Consider the following 22,383-nt stretch of genomic DNA (forward strand, 5'->3'; position numbering starts at 1 on the left):
CCTGAAGGGCAAGTAGACAGGGTCTATGGAAATGGTAAACGGAGTCCCCTAGAAACTTACTGGACCTCTGGGCACACACTTACATACCAGAGCACCTGCTGCGGCAAAGACTGGAAATAACCTACACTCCCTCTGCGGAGAGCTGGGTGTGGGACCCCCACAAGTGAAGTCACTCAGTCGTGTCCAACTTTGTGAAACCCCATGGACTGTAGCCTACTAGGCTCCTACGTCCATGGGATTTTCCAGGCAAGAGTACTGGAGTGGGGTGCCATTTCCTTCTCCAAGGGATCTTCCCAACCCAGGGATCGAACCTGGGTCTCCTGCACTGCAAAGAGACACTTTACCGTCTGAGCCACCAGAGAAGCCAGTACTTCCACAGAGGAGACTCTATATAAGCAGATGTTTAAGAAAAGATGAGCTAAGAGCAGTGAGGATGAAATACTAGTCTTTCCGAAGAAGATGTCTGACATGGATAGTGGTCATAAATGAAGATCCCCTCATTCTCGGAGGAGTAAAGGGTCAGGATACAGGCTATGCATTCTTCAGTGCTTTAGCAAAAAATAAAGTAACGATAATATGCATAATGACAAAGACAGAATAAATGTGGTGAATCCAGTTGAGTATACAGAGTTTAATGCACTATTATTCCTTATAACTTTTCTGAAAAAGCTGGAAATATTTTCAAAGCATAACATTTAAGGGAAGTGTCATGGCCATGGCCAGGCATCACTAGCAGAAAGCATTACGACACCCAGACAAGCGGGGGCCCCTTCAAAGAGACATGGCGTCTAGGCGGGTACCCGAAGCCAGCTGAGAAGGGAAGGTGGTGGAAGACCTCTGCATGGCAGTAACTGGCCCAAAGCTTCAGTCAGCTAGTTGGCACGCCATCCCCTGACCCAGCCTGAGAGGCAACAGAGTAAGTTCCAACTCAGGTTCTGGGTCAATGGCCGTGCAGCCCACCCTCCCGCCCACCCATCTTCTGAGTCCGGCCCAGCAAGAGCGGACACTCACTGATGGCTGTGAAGGACCTGCAGACTGCTCAGAAGAAAAAAGGAAAGCATTGTATTTGCGTGCTGGATTATTTAAAGTAGGAAAAAGAGATGTTTTGGAAACACCTGAAAAAGCCAGAGAACAAAAATTTTATCTAGTTAACAATTAATATGTAAGAACACCTCATTTTTCCAAGTATCTAGATGCACTCAGAATACAGGTCATTTGGTTTATGTGTTAACTGTGTTTTAACTGTATTGGTAATTTGTATGTCAGGAGGGCCAACATTTCCTGGTTATTAAGAATGAACATGATGTTAACAGTTTGGATTCGAATCTTGGCTCTGCCCCCATGACCTGAAGGATCTTAGGGCAAATGATTTAACCTCTTTTTTAACCCCCGTTTCAAAAACATATAATACACATAATTTCATAGGGTTGTCTGTGAAAACGGAAACACACCATTTGCCGTATAAATAGTACTGACTCTACCTCCAAGTATAGTGCTGGGTGCTAGGGATGTGGCTTCGAGCCTCATGGAGCGTACACCCTGTGAGTATTATTGCTGTTCAGTCACTAAGTTGCGTCCAACCCCATGCTACAGCACATCAGGCTCCTCTGTCCTCCACTATTTCCTGGAGTTTGCTCAAAGTCATATCCACTGAGTTGGTGATGTTATCTAACCATTTTATCCTCTGTTGCCCCCTTCTCCTTTTGCCTTCAGTCTTTCCCAGCATCAAGATCTTTTCCAATGAGCTGATCCTTCGCATCAAGTGGCCAAAGTATTGGAGCTTCAGCTTCAGCATCAGCATCAGTCCTTCCAATGAATATTCAGGGTTGATTTTCTTTAGGATTGACTGGTTTGATCTCTTTGCAGTCTCAGGGACTCTCAGGAGTCTTCTCCAGCACCACAGTTTGAAAGCATCAATTCTTTGGCACTGAGTCTGTAAGTATAGCTAGATATTAAATAGATAACTCCCAAAACTAAAAACTCACAAGCTTTTGTGACAAATGTCTCAATAAAAAGGCCCAGTGGTAAAAGCTTAGGTCAGAAGGACATTCCCAGCAGAAGGAACAGCATGTGAAAATGCAGAGGTAAGGTGAGCCTGTGAAAGTGGAATGAGAAAGTGTGTGTGAAATGTTTACTGGCAGGGCTGGGAGCAGGGGGCCCTCCACAGAGGACAGCGGTGCAACCGACGCTGCTGGAGAAGCAGGACAGCCTGCCCATGGCGTGCACGGAGTGCTCCATACACCGTGGGCACGGGGCAGCCCGAGTCACAACGCACATAAGCAGACTTGAAATGAGTGTCCTCTTAATTTACAGGTTCACCATGTATGGGGTGGTCATATTCTGGTCACTTTCTGAAATGACTTTCTGATTGAGTGTCGCCTCTGGAATGAAAGCATGAGCAGTAACAGCTGCATGAGGTTTTCCAGCCTGCGGCTCGGTTCTGTACCTGGGCAGCAGCTCCTTCAGTGCAAATCACCCCAGGCATCTATACACACACACACACAAAAACGGGAGTAAGGTAGGCTTTGAGAACAGAGGTTCTAGTAGTTGAAAGACTAGTTGCTGGGATGCAAACAAACAGCAAGCCACTGAAATCCGTGGAGCGGTGGTCATTCGTACCTCCAAATCTGAAGCCTGGATGGTAGCAAGAACAGATGGCTCTGCAATATGCAAACACATTCCCGGCAACAACGGGCTCGGGCGATGAGAGCGAACGGGAGCTGCTGCCGGGCAGCGAGGGGAAGGACAGCGGTGCAGCCACGAGGCTCTGGGGACAGCACGAAACGCCAAGGGCAAAACAGGCCTCCAGAGGAGGTGGAAAGGCAGGTTTCCTGTGCACAAGCTTTGGCCGACACAGAGCGTGTTCCCTCGCCGGAAGAGGGGAACGCGGCTCTCTGCAACCAGCAGTGACACGTCACCTGCCTCCCCAGCACCAGCTAAATCGTGCCTCAAGCTGCGTGGGGGGGGGACAGATGAGTGACCAACAACTACGGTGCAAAGAATCCGCAGAAATTCAGGCGGACAGATGTGACCTTTCACCTGGACGCATGCTGTGTATTTAAGGAAAAAAAAAGGTCCGAAGAGAAGTGACTTCACCAAGGTGACATCTTCAATCATTTCTTTCATTCATTCATTCATTCATTTCTTCAACAAATATTTATGGGACACTTCCTAAAATGTGCCCTTGGGAAACAGCAATGAAATAAAGAACATTTCCAAGAAGAGAAAGACAGACAATACGTTCCTTTTTTTTAAGCGAAAGATCTGGTGTGCGAGAAGATGAAACACGTTATGATTTTAACACGTGCAGGGTAGGGTGGCTGGAAGTGAGGGCGCTGCAAGGTCAAGTGTGGTGCACACTGAGAAAGGTGTGAAAACGGGGACACAGGAATGTGGGCTGCTGAGAGGGGGACAGTCAGCACAGGGACTCTGAGGGGAGATGGGGCACGCCTGTGTCCTGGAATCAGGAAGGAGGCTAACAGCTGGAGCAGAGACCGCAGAGGAGAGGAGACGCACGGAGCCGGGAGGGGTGGGGGCCACCGAGAGCAGCTGGGCCTTTACTCTGGGACAGGCGGGAGCCACTGCAGGGCTTGAGGCAGAGGCACGACGTGTCTGGACTTTCCCACTAAAGCACGCCCTGAGCGCTGGTTGAGACCAGGCGAGAGAAGCAGGGAGGGCCACCAAGCCCAGGGCAGGTCCACAACGAGAACGTGGAGGTCAACCAGCTTTAACAAGGGCTTCCGATCCAGTGGTGACATTCTCGTCCTTTTACTTTCAACACGGATTCTAAACTGCAAAGAATATCATAGATCAAAATATCTCCTTGTAGAATATAGAGTTCATGATTTTTGGATGGGAGGTGAACTTCTCAGGCTTCAAAAAAACAAAGAACACGAACAGAACTTTTAGGAGATCTGATGTGCAAATGCTTTATCATCAAACCTGTCAGTTACTACATGAGTGCAATGTGGCAGGTGCTTGGCTGAGAGGTGGGAGGACTCAGAGGCCAGGGGACGGCATGGCTCCGGGGCCAGACTCTGAAGGCAGGCTCAGTCCCCCCAGAATGAGAATAATGTAATAACTGTATCTACGACTTAGGGCTGCTGTGGCGGTTCAATGTGGTACTTCACAAAAAACCTAGCCCACTGCCTGGCACGTGCCAGTGCTCAATGAACGGTGGCCACTGTCATTACCAGTTGCCACCGATAATGCAGTCCTCATACAGGCCCCAGGCCACCGCACTACAGGAGGAGAACGAGGTGGGCTCTAGGGTTGGGGACTCGGAGCTGAATCCTGCCTGGGCTGTCTGATATCAGAGGCCAGCCTGGGACCTGGCAGGGAGGCCTCCTTCAAGGGAGCAAACAAGGACACCACTGTCCAAGGAGGAGGAAGAGGAACCAGGGAGCGGGTGTCTGCCGGAGCAGAGCCAGCCCCTGCGCGGGCCAGGGGACGCCGTGACCCACGACGCTGGGTCCCACCACAAGGCGTTTACCCAGCAGACACCCTTCACCTCTGGGACCGCAGGCCCAGCCCTTATAAAGACTACCGCCTCTATGGCCTCTCTCCCGGCTCTGAAATGTCATGACTCTCTGTTTTGGTTTTGTTTGTTTCCTAAGACCTTAGAAAGGGGGAAAGCATCGACAAAAAGGTAGAATAACTTGAGAAAGAGAGAACAGACAATAAGCATTACCCCCCAGCACACTTTCTGGTGTGACAGATCTCACTCACGCTACCACACCCGTATCAACCATTACAGGTCACTGTTCAAAATGCTGTCAGATAGAAACTGATTACTCCTCGTGCTCAGCATCAGTCCTGACATGTGGGCCCATCGACACTGAACAAAACCAGGCTTCCCCAAGCCATCGGAGCCTCACTCTCTTCCCTGAGGTGGGGAACTGAATTATTAAGAGATAAGAGCACATGCCACCCCCTTTCTGCTTTATTTCCTATGGAAGGACAGCTGAAACCACACAAGGGAAGAGCCTGCATGGCAGGTGACTTTAGAACAGCCGTTTAAAAACACAGGCACAGAAAGGCTGGTGTGGAGGGGCGGGGCCGCGAGGGAGGGGGCAAGGGAGCCGGGCGGCTCCACGTCCAGAGAGGGTGTCGCCTGACTGGAGGCTGCTGCGCGGACAGTAAGGAAAGCTATAAATAAGACTGCAGATCTATACACTGGGCAACAGTGTGAGGCAGCAAACAAGTACTCAGGCAGCATGTGTACCTCGAGCCGTGTCCTGAAGGGGGCAGAGAGCAGGGCTTGACGACACCCAGGCCTGGCAGCCCGTTAGGATAAATCCAGATCGAGGACACGAAGGTCCAACGAGAAGTATGAAGAGTGACGAAGTGTTCCACTGACGCAGCAGGTTTCACTTCTTCCCGCCAGCGCGTCCCTGCACACACACTCCCCTGCACACACACTCCCCTCCACGCTCACACGATGGCACACATCAGGATTTTCTGGGAAGGCCAGGAGACATTTTTATTTCCCCTGTGTTTTGCCAATTTCAGAGATAACGGATGTCTTCTGTAGTCTTCTTTCCTCTTGCAGAGACTGGCTGAGAGAAGGATCTGTGGCCTGAAGCCAGGCTGTACCCGTGGTCAGGAGCCGGGACCCAGGGCCACAGGGGTTCCCGCATGACCCCGGGGGTGCCGCTCACCACTCATCCATGGAGCAGCGCAAGGCAGGACCAGCATTACTCAACGGACCAAACCAGGGGCACCGAAGAAGGATAAAAGGGAGGAAGGAGAAAGAACAAAACAAAGCGGAAGAAGAGGGGCAGAGAAAGAAAACCATGAAGAAGAAAAGGTAGGTCAAGTGAGGGCCTCCAACGTCAGCACCCCTCAACGTGGGCTGTGGGCAGGGCGCCAGAGGGCAGAAACGGGGGATGCGCTGACGGGGGAGGCGACGAGCAGAGAGCAGCATGGGAGACAGTCACGAGGAGCCGGGCGGGAACGGGTCAAGCTGGAGACACAGAGGTACTCAGAGTGGGCGTCCTGTCCTCGATCTCACGTCCACCATCGATCCAGGTGGTGGTCCAGAGGTGACTGCAACTGCGTGGACGCCAAGCTCTGGAAAGAACAAGGTGCAGAAAGCAGAGCGGGGCAGCACTGAGAGAACACCGAGCTTCTGAGAATCCAGCTGGCACAGGCGCACACCTGTCCTGAGACCTGAGTGCGGGGCCCACAGACTCAGCCTCACCCCCTCCTCACCCAGGGCTGTGGGCACCGCCCCCTGAGGAGTGGGCCAGCCTGCAGCACTCCTGTGTGTGTTGACAAAGCTCCGGCTGTGAGCTGAACCCCTGCTACTGAAAAACGTGCAGTCACAGAATTTGTGGACCAGAAAAAAAAAAAAAAGATTATGTTTTTAAATTTTAAAATATTTGGTGTGGCTTAAAAACTTAGGACCGAAGTCCAAATGAGTACTCTGTGGCGAGAAGAAAGGTGGGGAGAATTCAGTCTGAAGCAATTACATGCAGCCGCGTTCCGGGTCCGGCGTGCGGTGGCAGCTGCCACCAACTTTCTTCTTCTCAAGAATGCACATGATTAAGATAGATTAAATACCTACTTTGCTTAAATACTCTTGATAATGAGTTTCCTTCCTTCTTTTAAGGGTGTTTGATGTTGGCAGTTGATGGATCTCGAGTTAAATTGTTTTAATTCAAAACAGCACCATCTGTCGTTAGGAGCTACCGGCTCAGGAGCGGGGGCCGGCGCAGCACTGCGGAGAGCCGTGGAGGTGACACCGCAAAGGCCACGGCGTGCGGGCAGACGGGCAGGCAGCCGTGGACCGGGCACCGCAGGCGGGGAGGCAGAGACGCAACTCTTGTCTCAGCCAGGAGATCCAGGACTCGATTTCTTCCTTGACAAAACGGGGGCTGGCTTAAAGATGGCGATGACGGTGACTGGCAATTCTGACTGGCAGCTAGATCATCAGTGCACGCTGTGTGCCTGACGCGAGAGAGGAGCGTTTTACACCAACGACCTCATTTATACCCTCTCTGTACCTTGTTTAAACTCCTTATGTCCGAGAGTATGTGTACTAATGTCCCCATTTTACAGCTGAGCAAGCTGGGCTCAGAGACGTAAAGTCACTTGCCCAAAGTCACACAGCTAAGAGCGGGAAAGCCAAGACAGGTATGTGACCCCAGAGACTGTGCTTGTAGCCACGGTACCACGCTGCCCAGCAGCCACTGAAGAGCCCATGAAGAGCCCTACAATTCCATCCCTCCAGTACCCAGAGTCCAGTGGCCACAATCTGCCTTTGCTCTGAGTGGTCACAGAAGCAAAAGCCGAGATGAGCACTAGGCACCTCAGCGCCTGGAACCTCAGCTCCAGGAGTGGACTGTGCTGCGCCCAGCAGGACGGCCAGACAGGCCTTGTTCCACGAGGCGCCACCTTCAGTCCACGCCTGTGACCCGAATGCTGATGTGAGTTGTAAAAACGAACAAAACCTGAACTAGATGCAGTGGAAAATCCCCAGCAGTTGGTTTTTTGAGAGGCTCACTAAGTATCTTCCAATATATGCTTATTTACTTGGAGTCACGGCATGGACTATATAAAAGAGGTGACCGTGTTCCCATTAATCACGTGGACATTACCTCGAGCAACCCTAGCTATGGAAACAAATCAGGGGGACCATCAGGTTATTTTGTGAGGGTCAGGGTAAGTTTTCTAACGTATGAAGTAGGCAAAGGTAAAACTCTCAGTAATAAAGCACTATCTGCAAACAACTTGAAGGTACTCTTTATAAATCTATACAGATAAAATTAGGACGATGAGGAGGACATCATGCTCCCAAGAAAGTGAGCGGACAGTACAATGTTTCAAAAGAGAAAGAAAAAAATAACGATCTACTAGCAGCTAGTATGGTGCCAGGATCACAGTTATCTTGACTGCCAGACTCCACTTTCCCATCTACCATCTTATTTAAAAACAAAAAATTGAGGAAGGGAACTCAAACTCCAGCACACTGCAGAACTGTGTGTGCTGGGGGAGTGCGAGGGGGAGGGGCTCACAAGCACCCGGGCAAGAACTGACTTGGTCTCTTAAACTAGGAGTAGGTGAACAAATCTTCACTTTCCTATTATTTATGCATTTTGCATATGAATAGATTCATATTTTGCATATAAAATCTGGCATAATTTTTAAAAGGGAAAAAAAAAAAACCGTTTCTGACTGCCTTAAAGTGAAAGTAAAGTCGCTCAGTCGTGTCCAACTGTTTGCAACCGCAGGGACTATACAGTCCATGGAATTCTCCAGGCCAGAATACTGGAGTGGGTAGCTTATCCCTTCTCCAGTGGATCTTCCCAACCCAGGAAGTGAACTGGGGTCTCCTGCATTGCAGGTGGATTCTTTACCAACTGCGCTATCCAGGAAGCCCCAATGATTGCCTAATGTGGAGAACAAATGAAAATATACACTATCTGACAAGAGTAAACAGATGACTTCACTTAAAATTTAAGTTAAGAGATTTAAAAGGAAATGCTAATGGTCAGCAAAATATGACCATCTTCTAATGGGCAGCATAATTTATGACTTGGGAAGAAGGTTCTTGGCATGAGAGAACCAACACTGGGCAGCACAGTGGATGGACATCAATAAGAAAACTGAGAAACCATCCACGTGAAAGAGGGGCCAAAGCATGAATGAGCAAAGTGTGAATGAAGACACATAAACCCCAGTCTCTCCTGGGGAGCTGACGAGGATCCTCTCCCACTGATATCCAGTACTGACAAAAATCGGGAGAAATGGCATCCACACACACTGAGGTCCAGGGCATCAGTCAGGACTTTCCTTCTTCCCATCTGCTATTGCTTCCAAACTTCCATAATAAATCTGTTACCTCCATCATTTAAAATGTAATTTTGTAAGTGATTCATGAGGCTACTGGAAAGAAAAAAGGAGAGAAGGACAAAGGGTGGATGAAGAGCTGGGAGGAGAGAAGGAAGGAGAAGGTGGCAGGGAGAACCTGAGGCTCCAGGCTTGGCAGCCAAGAAGCTGGCACAGGTCACTAGCTCTCGGGCTCAGTTCTCTCCTCTGTGAAAGGACAACAAAGGCCTTCCCTGGCGGTCCAGTGGGTAAAATGCTGCACCTCCATGCAGGGGGCCCAGGCTCAATCCCTGGTCACAGAACCAGATCCCACCCGCTGCAACTCAGAGCACCGCATGCCGCAGTGGACATCGAGGATGCCGTGACTAAGACCCACGGCAGCCAAATAAAAGTATTATTTTAAATGAAAGAATGAAAAGAGAGACAGACGACAATGCATCTGTCAGAGCTGCTTCTTGGTTGAGAAATAACATAAAGGGCCTAGCACAGAGTCTGAGAGCTTATTGCTGTCGTTCAGTGGCTCAGTCGTGTCCGAATCTCTGCGAGCCCATGGACTGCAGCATGCCAGGCTTCCCTGTCCTCCATGTCTCCTGGAGTTTGCTCAAACTCATGTGCATTGAGTCAGCGATGCCATCCAACCATCTCATTTTCTGTTGCCCCCTTCTCCTCCTGCCCTCAATCTTCCTCAGCATCAGGATCTTTTCCAATGAGTCAGCTTTTTGCATCAGGTGGCCACAGTATTGGAGCTTCAGCGTCAGTCCTTCCAATGAATATTCAGGGTTGATTTTACAAGTGCACAACAAATGCTCTTTTTATTATTACTCCTACTTCTCATGGCTGCCACTTCTTCAGGGGTCTTTCACCAGAAACCCCAAAGGGAGAGGGGGCTAGTGCCCAGGAGGTCTGTCCTCAGGGGCAAGGAGAGAACAGGGAGGACCGTGCAGCCTTTCTCTCCCCTGGGGCAGCTGGTCTATTGGCAGCCTTCTGCCCACTGCACCACATTTTTAGTTTGCAAGCTAACTTTGTTTCTAATTATCTGCTTTGCAGTTGGATCTGCTGACCTTACATCTGAAGGACAATCCTGTATCTGCTTAAATGATCAAAAACAGTGCACATTTTACCCACAAAGTCCATGGCTGGAAAATTACCTATAGAACTGAGTCAAATGAAGACACTCCTTTACTTCATTTCATTTCTGGTCAGTTTTCATTTAATAAGGAGCATGCCATTAACAAGGCAAAAATAAAATTTATTTAATTCAGTAGACATGCATTAAACACAGGGAAAGGTTCTAATCAAAAGTATTATCTCACATCATACACTGAAAATAATTCTAGGTTGATTAGAGTTAAAAGTATGGAATCAAGTCACAGAAAAACATGGGAGAAAAAAGATATGACCATTTCACAACTACTTTCTTCATTTAAAAGAAACACAAGACAAAAGAGAAAAAGATCAACAGATTTGACTAAATAAATACCTCTGTTGGTTAAAAAAAGAAAACATAACAAAATCTAAGGCAAACAACAATTTGGGAAGATATATGCAAAAACAAAAAAGCTTAATATTAATAGTGTTAAAGAAAAACAATGAAAAATATTTGCATAAAGTATGCCAAGATACATGTTTAAGAATATTCCCTGCTGCATAATTTTTAAGTATGAAATAACTAGGCAATCTGTCCATCAACAGGAAAAAGTAAAATATAGAGGCTATATCTGTACAGTGGAATAGCAAATGTTTGGTGTTCATACATATGATCTGTATATTACTGAATGAAAGAGAATTATAAGATGTTTAATTAGATCTATATTTGGTTTTTTGTTTTTTCTATTACACACACACACAAAGGTCCTAAAGAACTGTTCATCAAGCTGTTAATAATGGTTATAAACAAACAAACAAAAAAGGTTATATCTGAGTGGCAGGGGGAACGGGTGGGCAGGACCCCGCCCTCGCCATTTATTTACTTTTCAGAGCTCTATGTTTGTTTTACAGCCACCTCTAACTGCTGGTCCAACATCCATTCTCCTTTACTTTCTTAGAAACAGAAGCTCAAGCTTTTAAACAGGACCTGTTGCTGCCCAGCCAAAAAACTATTTCTCAACAAGACTTACAGCTAGGTATAACCAAGTGTCAAAGTTCTGACCAACAAACAAAAACGTTTTGCCAGGTTCCAGGAAACCTGCTAGGAAAGAGAATGAGATGGCTGGAACGCCAGCAGCCATACCAGACAACTTAGACATGAAGACTACACATGGCAAAGCAGTAACGTAAGTGGAACCTTGGTCCCTGACAATACAGAGCTCCATACCAACCTTGGACTATTCTGAAAGGACTATGGTATTTACAGCCAAACCTGATCCTGATACAAACAAACATATATGTCTAAAACTTAACAAATTAATAGGCAATGATCTGAACTGACAAATGAGGAGAAGACAAGAACTACACCTAAGAAAGAAATATAAAGGTGAACATTCAATCGCACTACTAATTAAGGAGATAAAGGAACACAATAAGCTGTTGTAGTTCATCTATCAACTAAGTCAACATGGGAATACGTTTGTCTTATTTTGACAATTTTTTCCAGTATTCATCTTTTCACACACTGAAATAGGTTAACAGATATTGTCACGCAGTGTAACATGGTATAGTCATTTTAGGAAGTCAAGAAACACCTGGGGTAACAGGCAAATTTGGCTTTGGAACACAGAATTAAGCAGGGCAAAGGCTAATAGAGTTTTGCCAAGAGAACGCACTGGTCATAGCAAACACCCTCTTCCAACAACACAAGAGAAGACTCTACACATGGACATCACCACATGGTCAACACCAAAATCAGACTGATTATATTCTTTGCAGCCGAAGATGGAGAAACTCTATACAGTTAGCAAAAACAAGACTGGGAGCTGACTCTGGTTCAGATCTTGAACTCCTTATTGCCAAATTCAGACTGAAATTGAAGAAAGTAGGGAGAACCACTAGACCATTCAGGTATGACCTAAATCAAATCCCTTATGATTATACAGTGGAACTGAGAAATAGATTTAAGGGACTAGATCTGATACAGTGCCTGATGAACTATGGACTGAGGTTCGTGACACTGTACAGGAGACAGGGATCAAGACCATCCCCATGGAAAAGAAATGCAAAAAAGCAAAATGCCCGTCTGGGGAGGCCTTACAAATAGCTGTGAAAAGAAGAGAAGCGAAAAGCAAAGGAGAAAAGGAAAGATATAAGCATCTGAATGCAGAGTTCCAAAGAATACGAAGGAGAGATAAGAAAGCCTTCCTCAGTGATCAGTGCAAAGAAATAAGAGGAAAACAACAGAACGGGAAAGACTAGAGATCTCTTCAAGAAAATTAGAGATACCAAGGGAACATTTCATGCAAAGATGGGCTCGATAAAGGACAGAAATGGTATGGACCTAACAGAAGCAGAAGATATTAAGAAGAGGTGGCAAGAATACACTAAAGAACGGTACAAAAAAGATCTTCACGACCAAGATAATCACGATGGTGTGATCACTCACCTAGAGCCAGACATCCTGGAATGTGAAGTCAAGTGGGCCTTAGGAAGCATCACTACGAACAAAGCTAGTGGAGGTGATGAATTCCAGTTGAGCTATTTCAAATCCTGAAAGATGATGCTGTGAAAGTGCTGCACTCAATATGCCAGCAAATTTGGAAAACTCAGCAGTGCCCACAGGACTGGAAAAGGTCAGTTTACATTCCAATCCCAAAGAAAGGCAATGCCAAAGAATGCTCAGACTACTGCACAATTGCACTCATCTCACACGCTAGTAAAGTAATGGTCAAAATTCTCCAAGCCAGGCTTCAGCAATACATGAACTGTGAACTTCCAGATGTTCAAGCTGGTTTTTGAAAAACCAGAGGAACCAGAGATCAAACTGCCAGAATCTGCTGGATCACTGAAAAAGCAAGAGACTTCCAGAAAAATATCCATTTCTGCTTTATTGACTATGCCAAAGCCTTTGACTGTGTGGATCACCACCACAAACTGTGGAAAATTCCGAAAGAGATGGGCATACCAGACCACCTGACCAGCCTCTTGAGAAACCTATATGCAGGTCAGGAAGCAACAGTTAGAACTGGACATGGAACAACAGACTGGTTCCAAATAGGAAAAGGAGTACGTCAAGGCTGTATATTGTCACCTGCTTATTTAAGTTATATGCAGAGTACATGATGAGAAATGCTGAGCTAGAAGAACCACAAGCTGGAATCAAAATTGCCAGGAGAAATATCAATAAGCTCAGATGTGCAGATGACACCACCCTTATGGCAGAAAGTGAAGAGGAACTAAAGAGCCTCTTGATGAAGGTGAAAGAAGAGAGTGAAAAAGTTGGCTTAAAGATCAATATTCAGAAAACGAAGATCATGGCATCTGGTCCCATCACTTCATGGGAAATAGACGGGGAAACAGTGTCAGACTTTATTTTGGGGGGGCTCCAAAATCACTGCAGATGGTGACTGCAGGCATGAAATTAAAAGACGCTTACTCCTTGGAAGGAAAGTTATGACCAACCTAGATAGCATATTGAAAAACAGAGACATTACTTTGCCAACAAAGGTCCGTCTAGTCAAGGCTATGGTTTTTCCAGTGGTCATGTAAGAATGTGAGAGTTGGACTGTGAAGAAAGCTTAGCGCCCAAGAACTGATGCTTCTGAACTGTGGTGTTGGAGAAGACTCTACAGAGTCCCTTGGACTGCAAGGAGATCCAACCACTCCACTCTAAAGGAGATAGGTCCTGGGTGTCCATTGGAAGGACTGATGCTAAAGCTGAAACTCCAATACTTTGGCCAGCTCATGCAAAGAGTTGACTTATTGGAAAAGACCCTGATGCTGGGAGGGATTGGGGGCAGGAGGAGAAGGGGACGACAGAGGATGAGATGGCTGGATGGCATCACTGACTCGATGGACGTGAGTCTGAGTGAACTCCAGGAGTTGGTGATGGACAGGGAGGCCTGGTGTGCTGTGATTCATGGGCTCGCAAAGAGTTGGACACGACTGAGCACCTGAACTGAACTGACAGTCATTTTGGAAAGCCATTTGGTAATATGTAGCAAGGGTGTTTCTAAAAGTCCAAATCACACATCAGACCCAGGTAAAAGTGAGCATCTTCCACTCTGCCTCTCCGCTGACAGCAGCTACAAAACGCAGACAGCATGTAAGGGGCTATGATCTGAGGATTCTGAGAGGTGGACAGCAGCAGATGAATTAAGGAGGAAGACCAGAATGCAAAGCACCACTGAACCAGCGATGAGGGAACTATCCGTTTATTCTCCAACATCCTCAGCCTGAAGTCAATGCTGCCCAAAACCGGAAGCATGCGTCAGCGAAGACTAAGACATCCAGAAAAGTTGTCCGTCTATGCTCAATGAGTCAGGAAAGGGTCACCCAGTTCAGACAGTGGGCAAAATCGTCCCCTGTTGGACCTTTCCCTTCTCTCCCGTCCCAGTTCCTCTGCAACTGTAGCAGGGCCAGTGACAACAGCATTGGTAGCTGCAGTGGTATAACAAGCAAATTCAAGAGTGGTCCATTTTCAACAACAGGAGCTCTGAGGGACAGCTTGCTGATGTAATAGCCAATGGCCGCTGAGGATTACAAAACTGGGCAGACAATGGGAGGGCGAGATGCCTAGGATTTTCACACGGGTTCATTCCACTGGTGAATTTAAACATAGGAACTGGATTAGGGTTTTGCGTGGGTTCATCCTATTAGTGATTTCACACCTTAAGATCAGGAATGGGTGCGCGGGAAAGGAGGACACAGGGTGGCAGGGAGGGGCCAGCCATGAAGAGGGAGGCGACATCCGGGAAGACCGTTCCCCCCACAGCACTCAGCCAACGAGGAACTGGGGGAAAGACTTGCGTGCCAGGGATAACCTGCTGCCGTGTGGACTGAAGGTCTGCCTGCCCAGCAGACAGCTGATCTCACAAGCCTGTCACGAAAGCCTCACCTCCCGCTGCACTTGGCGTCTCCATTTTTTGAGTTTGGGCTGGTGAGCGTGTTTCTCACAAGGGCAACCCAAAAGGGCCAGAAGTTATGAGGGTGTGGGGAACTTCCTTTCCAATCTGAAGCGCTATGGACCTGAAGGAGTGGAGGAACATGCTCCAATCCTTTAATTCTCTCTCCGCCCTCCCACTATTTCATCCCAAAGGCAACCGGGAGAAGTACACAGCACAGCGGTGTAAGTAAGGCCCCAGCTTTCTAGCCAAGGACCGAAAAGGAGAGGCCCAGAGAAACAGAGCGTATAAGATCACAGAAAAAGATGTGCTTGGAGAAGCAAACTCCTAAAGTTGTTTATTAACTCCAGCACAAGCACAGGTTTGCCCCTAGAAAGCATCATGCACATTCTCAACAACTTGCCTATGGGATAGATGATCATCAAATCACCAATACGAATGGCATGAGCACGAGACAGATGAGAAGAGTCATGCAAAGGCTTTGAAAACAACACAACAAAACCACAACTCAGAAGGCTGATCTGAACCTGCAGCCTAAAACAACAGGGTTGACGGTTTGCTGAAAAGAAAAATATCCACATTCTCCACAGAATTTAAACAGAGTTTTCCTCATAATAACAGAATGTCTAGAATACAAGCCAACATTACTTGGCATGTAAATGATAAGGAAAATTTCAATTCAAATAGGTAATGTAAACATACCAATGTAACATAATGTAAACATACCAATGTAAACAGTGTACATGTACACTGATGTTGGAATTTTCTAATAACGGCATTAAATGGCTATCATAAAAATGCTCCAACAAGTAAGAGTAACCACTTTTGAACAGAAACACAGAAAGTCTCAGCAAAGAAAGATACAAGGAAGAGCTAAATGGAATTTTAGAAGCAAAAAACAGAAACACACACACACACATCTTAGACCACATGGCACCTTTGCAGTAGTTCAACTGGTAACCTATGGTTTTATAATAAAGCCTGTCCAAATCCTTGGGGGGGAAAAAATCACTACCCTTTGCCCCAATAATTCTACTTCTAGGGCTCTAGCCTTAGAAAGGACTTCTAAGCAAAGACAAAACTCTGTGCTCAAAGATCTTTATTCCATCACTATTTGTAACAGTGGTAAACTAAATGTCCAAGCTAACAGGGAAATACTATAGCAAAGTATGGCACAGGCCCTGAGCAGAGTATTACACAGTTACTAGAATTTAAATTTTCAGAACGCTACATAACAACACGGTCAGCGCTCAGAGACTAAGTCGCTCAGACCCTGCAACCCCACGGAGTGCAGCACCACTGGCTTCCCTGCCCTTCCCTGTCCCCCGGAGTTTGCTCAAATTCATGTCCATTGGAGTCCGTCACGCCATCCAACCATCTCATCTTCTGTCAGCCCCTTCTCCTGCCTTCAATCTTTCCCAGCATCATAGTCTTTTCCAATGAGTTGGCCCTTTGCATCAGTTGGCCAAAGTATCGGCGCTTCAGCTTCAGCATCAGTCTTTCCAATGAACAGTCAGGGTTGACCTCCTTTAGTATTGACTGGTTTGATTTCCCTGCTGTCCAAGGGACTCTCAAGAGTCTTCTCCAGCACTGCACTTAGAAAGCATCCATTTTCAGCACTCAGCCTTCTTCATGGTCCAACTCTCACATCCATACATGAATGACTACTGGAAAAACCATAGCTTTGACTAGATGGACCTTTGTCAGCAAAGTAATGTCTCTGCTTTTTAATATGCTGCCTAGGTTGTTCATAGCTTTTCTTACAAGGAGCAAGCATCTTTTAATTTCATGGCTGCAGTCATTGTCTGCAGTAATTTTGGAGCCCAAAAAAATAAAATCTGTCACTGTTTCCACTTTTTCCCCATCTGTTTGCCATGAAATAATGGGACCGGATGCCATGATCTTAGGTTTTCTGAATGTTGAGTTTTAAACCAGCTTTTTCACTCTCCTCTTCCACCTGTATCAATAGGCTCTTTGGTTCCTCTTTGCTTTCTGCCATTAGAGTGTTATCATGTACATATCTGAAGTTGCTGATATTCCTCCCAGCAATCTTGATTCTAGTTTGTGATTCATCCAGCCCAGCACTTCACATAATGTATTCTGTATATAAGTTAAACAAGCAGGGTGACAATATACAGCCTTGACGTACTCCTTTCCTGATTTGGAACCAGTCCGTCGTTCCGTGTCTGCTTCTAACTGTTGCTTCTTGACCTGCATACAGGTGTTTCTCAGGAGGTAGGTCAGGTGGCCTGGAATTCCCATATCTTGAAGAATTTCCAGTTTGTTGTGATCCACCCAGTCAAAGGCTTCAGAAGCAAATGTTTTTCTGGAACTCTCTTGCTTTTTCTATGATCCAATGGATGTTGGCAATCTGATCTCTAGTTCCTCTACCTTTTCTAAATCCAGCTTGTACATCTGGAAGTCCTCGGTTCCCGTACTATTGAAGCCTAGCTTGAAGGATTTTGAGCATTACCTTGCTGGCATGTGAAATCAGTGGAACTGTACAGTAGTTTGAGCAACCTTTGGCATTGCCTTTCTTGGGACTAGAATGAAAACTGAACTTTTCCAGGGATTTTCCTGGTGGTCCTGTGGCTAAGACTCTGTGCTCCCAATGCAGGGGGCCAAAATTCAATTCCTGGCCAGGGAACTATATCCCACATGCTGTAACTAAGAGCTTGAATGCTACAACTAAAGATTTCACATGCCACAACAAAGATCAAAGATCCTGCTTGCCACCACCAAGACCCAAGGCATCCAAATAAATAAATAAATAAATATTTAAAAGAAAGAAAACCGACTTTTTCAGTCTTGTGGCCACTGCTGAGCTTTCAGAATTTGCTGACATATTCAGTACAGCACTTTTACAGCATTACCTTTTACGATTTTAAATACTTTGGAATTCCATCAGCTCCACTAGCTTTGTTTGTAGTAATGCTTCTTAGGGTACAACTGACTTCACAATACAGAAGGTCTAGCTCTAAGTAAGTGACCACACCATCATGGTTATCTGGGTGATTAAGACCTTTTTTGTATGGTTCTCCTGTGTATTCTTGCCACCTCTTCTTAATATCTTCTGCTTCTGTTAGGTCCATACCGCTTCTGTCCTTTATTGTGCCCATCTTTGCATGAAATGTCCCCTTGGTATCTCTAATTTTCTTGAAGAGATCTCTAGTCTTTCCCATTCTATTGTTTTCCTCTATTTCTTTGCATTGTTCACTTAAGAAGTCTTTCTTATCGCTCCTTGCTGTTCTCTGGAACTCTGCCTTAAGTTGGTGTATCTTTCCCTTTCTCCTTTGCCTTTCGCATCTCTTTTCTCAGCTATTTGCACAGCCTCCTCAGATCACTGTATCTACTACTGTGGGCAAGAATGCCTTAGAAGAAAAGGAGTAGCCCTCATAATCAACAAGAGTCTGAAATTCAGTACTTGAAAATGACAGACCTCAAAAATGACAGAACGATCTGGGTTCATTTCCAAGGCAAACCATTCAACATCACAGTAATCCAAGTCTATGCCCCAACCACCAATGCCAAGAAGCTGAAGTTGAATGGTTTGATGAAAACCTCCAAGACCTTCTAGAACTAACACCAAAAAAAAGATGTTCTTTTCATCATAGACGACTGGAACGCAAAGCAGGTCAAGAGATACCTGGAGTAAGAGGCACGTTTGATCTTGGGAGTACAAAATGAAGCAGGGCACAGGCTAACAGAGTTTTATCAAGAAAACACACTGGTGATAACAAACACCTTCTTCCAACAACACAAGAGACGACTCTACACATGGACACCACCAGATGGTCAATACTGAAATCAGATGGATTACACTCTTTGTAGTGGAAGATGGAGACAATCTATACAGTCAGCAAAAACAAGACCTGGAGCTGACTGTGGCTCAGATCATGAACTCCTTATTGCAAAACCTGGGCTTTAAATGAAGAAAGTAGCGAAAACAACTAGACCATTCAGGTATGACCTAAATCAAATCCCTTATGATTATACAATGGAGGTGATGAATAGATTCAAAGAATTAGATATGGCAGACAGAGTGCCTAAAGAACTATGGACATAAAATATCATTATAACATTATCATTGATAATGTAACAATACCATTAAAAATTCTTGGGACATAATGGGAAGTGGGGGTGAGGGTAGCTTTGATTATATATAAAGAATGAACACAACAAAGCTAAACACAAAAGCATTAACCTAGAAAAAAAAGACGAAAAGAAAAGAATATTACAGTGTTAACGGTGCTAAACTAAGTAGGGATTACGGATGACTTTTTCTTCTTTCGGCTTCTGTTTTTCAGACTGGGGTAATAAGCGCATGTTACTTTGAAAATAGTAACTACTTCCTGCCTCCTCCAAAACGTTCCCTATCCTGCACTCTCAACATTATCTCTCAAGATACTAAGTCATGTTACAGATTTTCCAATCAAAAATTTTCTCTTGAGAATGAAAAAAATGTTTCTTGAATGCAGGAATCTCAATTACTCTTGTTTCTAGCCCTCCAGTCAAACACTTGGCAAGGAAAAACATTCCTACTGCTGATGGCTAATAAGTAATGTGAAATTACTCAGAACTACTCAAATCAGACCAGTCCTCCTTATTAGGAAAAAAATTTTAATAGGACACATTTGCAAGAACACCATTCCAAAGCAGCCTGGTCTCCATGGACAATTACAGAATGTCAAGCTGTCACACAGACGCCACTAATGACTAAACTGTTCTTTTGATTCCTCCTAACTTAAAGGTCCCCACCTTCCCAAACCGTCAAGGAGGCCCCTTCCCCTCCATCTGTTCTACCGTTTCAGGCTTAGCATGAAAGGCTAACAGCAGAACCCTCCGGGCCTGTCAGCCTGGCCCATCAACCACACGGATAAGCCAGGCCACTCTGTGACCGAGCTCTGTCCTTCAACCGACACCCTGGTTACGGGGGTGGGGAGCAGGGATTGGCAGCATGCTGGGGTCTCGTCCACTGGCGTTACAATGTCCAGGAGAAAAACAGACCATTCTGAAACCACAGCACAACTCACTGTGACTAATTTTCCGGGTACAACATGCACAATGGGTTTCTGCCCTTTAAGCGCTGGTGTGACTGCCTAGTTAATTAGAGATGTGCGCTAAAAGCAAACAGCACCAAAGGACAGCAGAGTCAACTCTGGTACCTGGGCAATTTGGTATCTTCTTCGGTCTCCCTGAAATGTGATTAAGCATGACCTTCAAGAGGAGCAGATCAACAGTCAATTTTGGTGAGACAAAACCTTGCGTGGGACCTGGGAGCGCGCCCTGTAGAGGGGGACCCACCATGGCAGCAGGGCCTCACCAGCTCATTGTGCAGAAAAAGCTACTGAGATTTATCTCAATTGATTTTACTTGCAAGGAAAACACATCATAAAACTGCAACCTCAGCAGGGTACTAAAGGTCGGCTTGGTTTCTTGAGGGATGAACTTGATATCAATAGTTATTAGGACACATTCATACAAGATACACAGGAGACACGGAGAGAAGATGCTGGTAATCTTACTTAATCCTGATGCGGCCCTAAATCAGGCTCTGCAGACTGTGGGAAAAATCAAGGAAAAAGTTCAATATTCCTGAGACGAGATTCTGTGTGCACGTGCTCTTCTTCGGGGCCAGAATAGCAGCCAAAAGGTGATTCTAGAGTCCCGTGGGGAGAGCCCCTGTGTGAGGGGCTGGAAGGCCACTCACGCCAATGGTTCACTGCTCCTGCACTTCTCGTGGCAAGTTGGCAAGATCTGGTCCAACGCTCCACAGAGAACCAGGTAGGCTCAACCAGGAAAATACCATCAAAGAACGTGGAGACTTGGACAGGACCTTATGATCAGAAAGCCTGAGAAAGAAACACAGCAATTCAAGCACTCAGCAGCTGATTCTGAACTTCTGCTCCACCAGCTGCCAACAAGGCTGGTTCCCAGAACCCCACGTCACCCTAAGCACACACCGAAGCCTCAGGAAAAGCAGCAAAGTGAGAGCACCGCCAGGAAGAGATGGAGGCAGTCCAAAGAGGACAAGGAGAGGTGACATTTCTTTAAAAAAAACAGAATTGGAATGTGTGTACACAGAGGCATTACACGATTTTAAAATAAAGTTATCCCTTTCTCTTAAACCTAACACCACAAAGAGTCCCTGGGTTCAAGCCCAAGGAACTGGAGGAATGAAATGTTTCTTACACTGTAGAACAGGCCTGATCATACTTATCACCAGCTCAAGAAACACTAGGACATTCTTGTGATGTCACATAAGCAGCACTTAACTACGAATCAGGAGAGAAGGTCACAAGCAGGTGACGTGGCACGTGTCCACAGGAAGTGAGGGCAGGTGGGTCTTCAGGGCCAGCGAGGATCTGGGAAGGACTGAGGAGAAAAGGACGCTTCAGAAGAGGCCCAACATCAGCAAGAGGGAAATCTGGAAAATACGAGCTGACAGAAGATGGGATACTCTGACTACAGGATGCACACAGGGTGTCAGAGGGGAGAGGCAGCCGGGCGGGCTGCGGTCTGAACGCCAGGCTAAGGAGGGCGGAAGCTGCCAAGAAGACCACCACCGAGCACATCACTGCAACCGGAAGGGGAGAAGGCAGGCCACGGGGTGGCAACTCACAGCCTGATTTTGGCTAAAGATGTCCAACAAGTCACTGTAAGAGACAGGGTCCAGGCCCTGCTATAGTCACGGGGAAAAGAACACTCAGTTCACTTCGGTCGCTCCGTTGTGTCCAACTCTTTGCAACCCCATGGAGTGCAGCACTCCAAGCCTCCCTGTCCATCACCAACTCATGGAGTTTACTCAAACTCATGTCCATTGAGTCAGTGATGCCATCCAACCATCTCATCCTCTGTTGTCCCCTTCTCCTCCCGCCTTCAATCCTTCCCATCATCAGGGTCTTTTCCAATGAGTCAGTTCTTCACATCAGGTGGCCCAAGTATTGGAGTTTCAACTTCAGCATCAGTCCTTTCAATGAACATCCAGGACTGACCTCATTTAGGATGGACTGGTTGGATCTCCTTGCAGTCCAAGGGACTCTCAAGAGTCTTCTCCAACACCACAGTTCAAAAGCATCAATTCTTCGGCGCTCAGCTTTCTTTATAGCCCAACTCTCACATCCATACCTGACTACTGGAAAAACCATAGCCTTGACTAGACGGATCTTTGTTGGCAAAGTAATGCCTCTGCTTTTTAAAACGCTGTCTAGGTTGGTCATAACTTTCCTTCCAAGGAGTAAGCGTCTTTTAATTAAGTCAATATATGCTACAGACAGAAAGGATCTTTCTTGACAGTAGAAGATACTAACAGCCGGACTTCACTGGTGGTCCAGTGGGAAGAATCCACCTGCTAACGCAGAGGACATAGGTTCAATGCCTGGTCTAGGATGAATCCACATGCCATGGGGCAACTAAGCCTGCGGCTTCCACAAGAGAAGCACCGCAATGAAAGGTCAGCGCAGTGGGATGAAGAGTAGCCCCCGCTCACCACAACCAGAGAGCCCATACGCAGCAACGAAGACCCAGCGCAGCCAAAAATTAATAAATAAATAATTTT

At 46.3% G+C, this 22,383-nt stretch overlaps 1 protein-coding gene and 1 long non-coding RNA gene across 5 annotated transcripts in view; both read right to left on the reverse strand.

The window, feature by feature from the left end:
- MED27 (mediator complex subunit 27) overlaps window positions 1–22,383 on the reverse strand; it is a 219,771-nt gene that overhangs the window by 171,409 nt on the left and 25,979 nt on the right. The gene's annotated exons all lie outside the window — the stretch shown is intronic.
- The window catches only part of LOC129623677 (uncharacterized), a 30,851-nt gene continuing 23,225 nt past the window's right edge, over window positions 14,758–22,383 (reverse strand). Inside the window, exon 3 of the long non-coding RNA XR_008700619.1 lies at window positions 14,758–20,677. This is a non-coding gene — a long non-coding RNA (uncharacterized LOC129623677). The remainder of the gene's footprint in view (window positions 20,678–22,383) is intronic.

The sequence above is a fragment of the Bubalus kerabau genome, chromosome 11, assembly GCF_029407905.1.
Source record: "Bubalus kerabau isolate K-KA32 ecotype Philippines breed swamp buffalo chromosome 11, PCC_UOA_SB_1v2, whole genome shotgun sequence".
Lineage (NCBI taxonomy): Eukaryota > Metazoa > Chordata > Mammalia > Artiodactyla > Bovidae > Bubalus > Bubalus kerabau.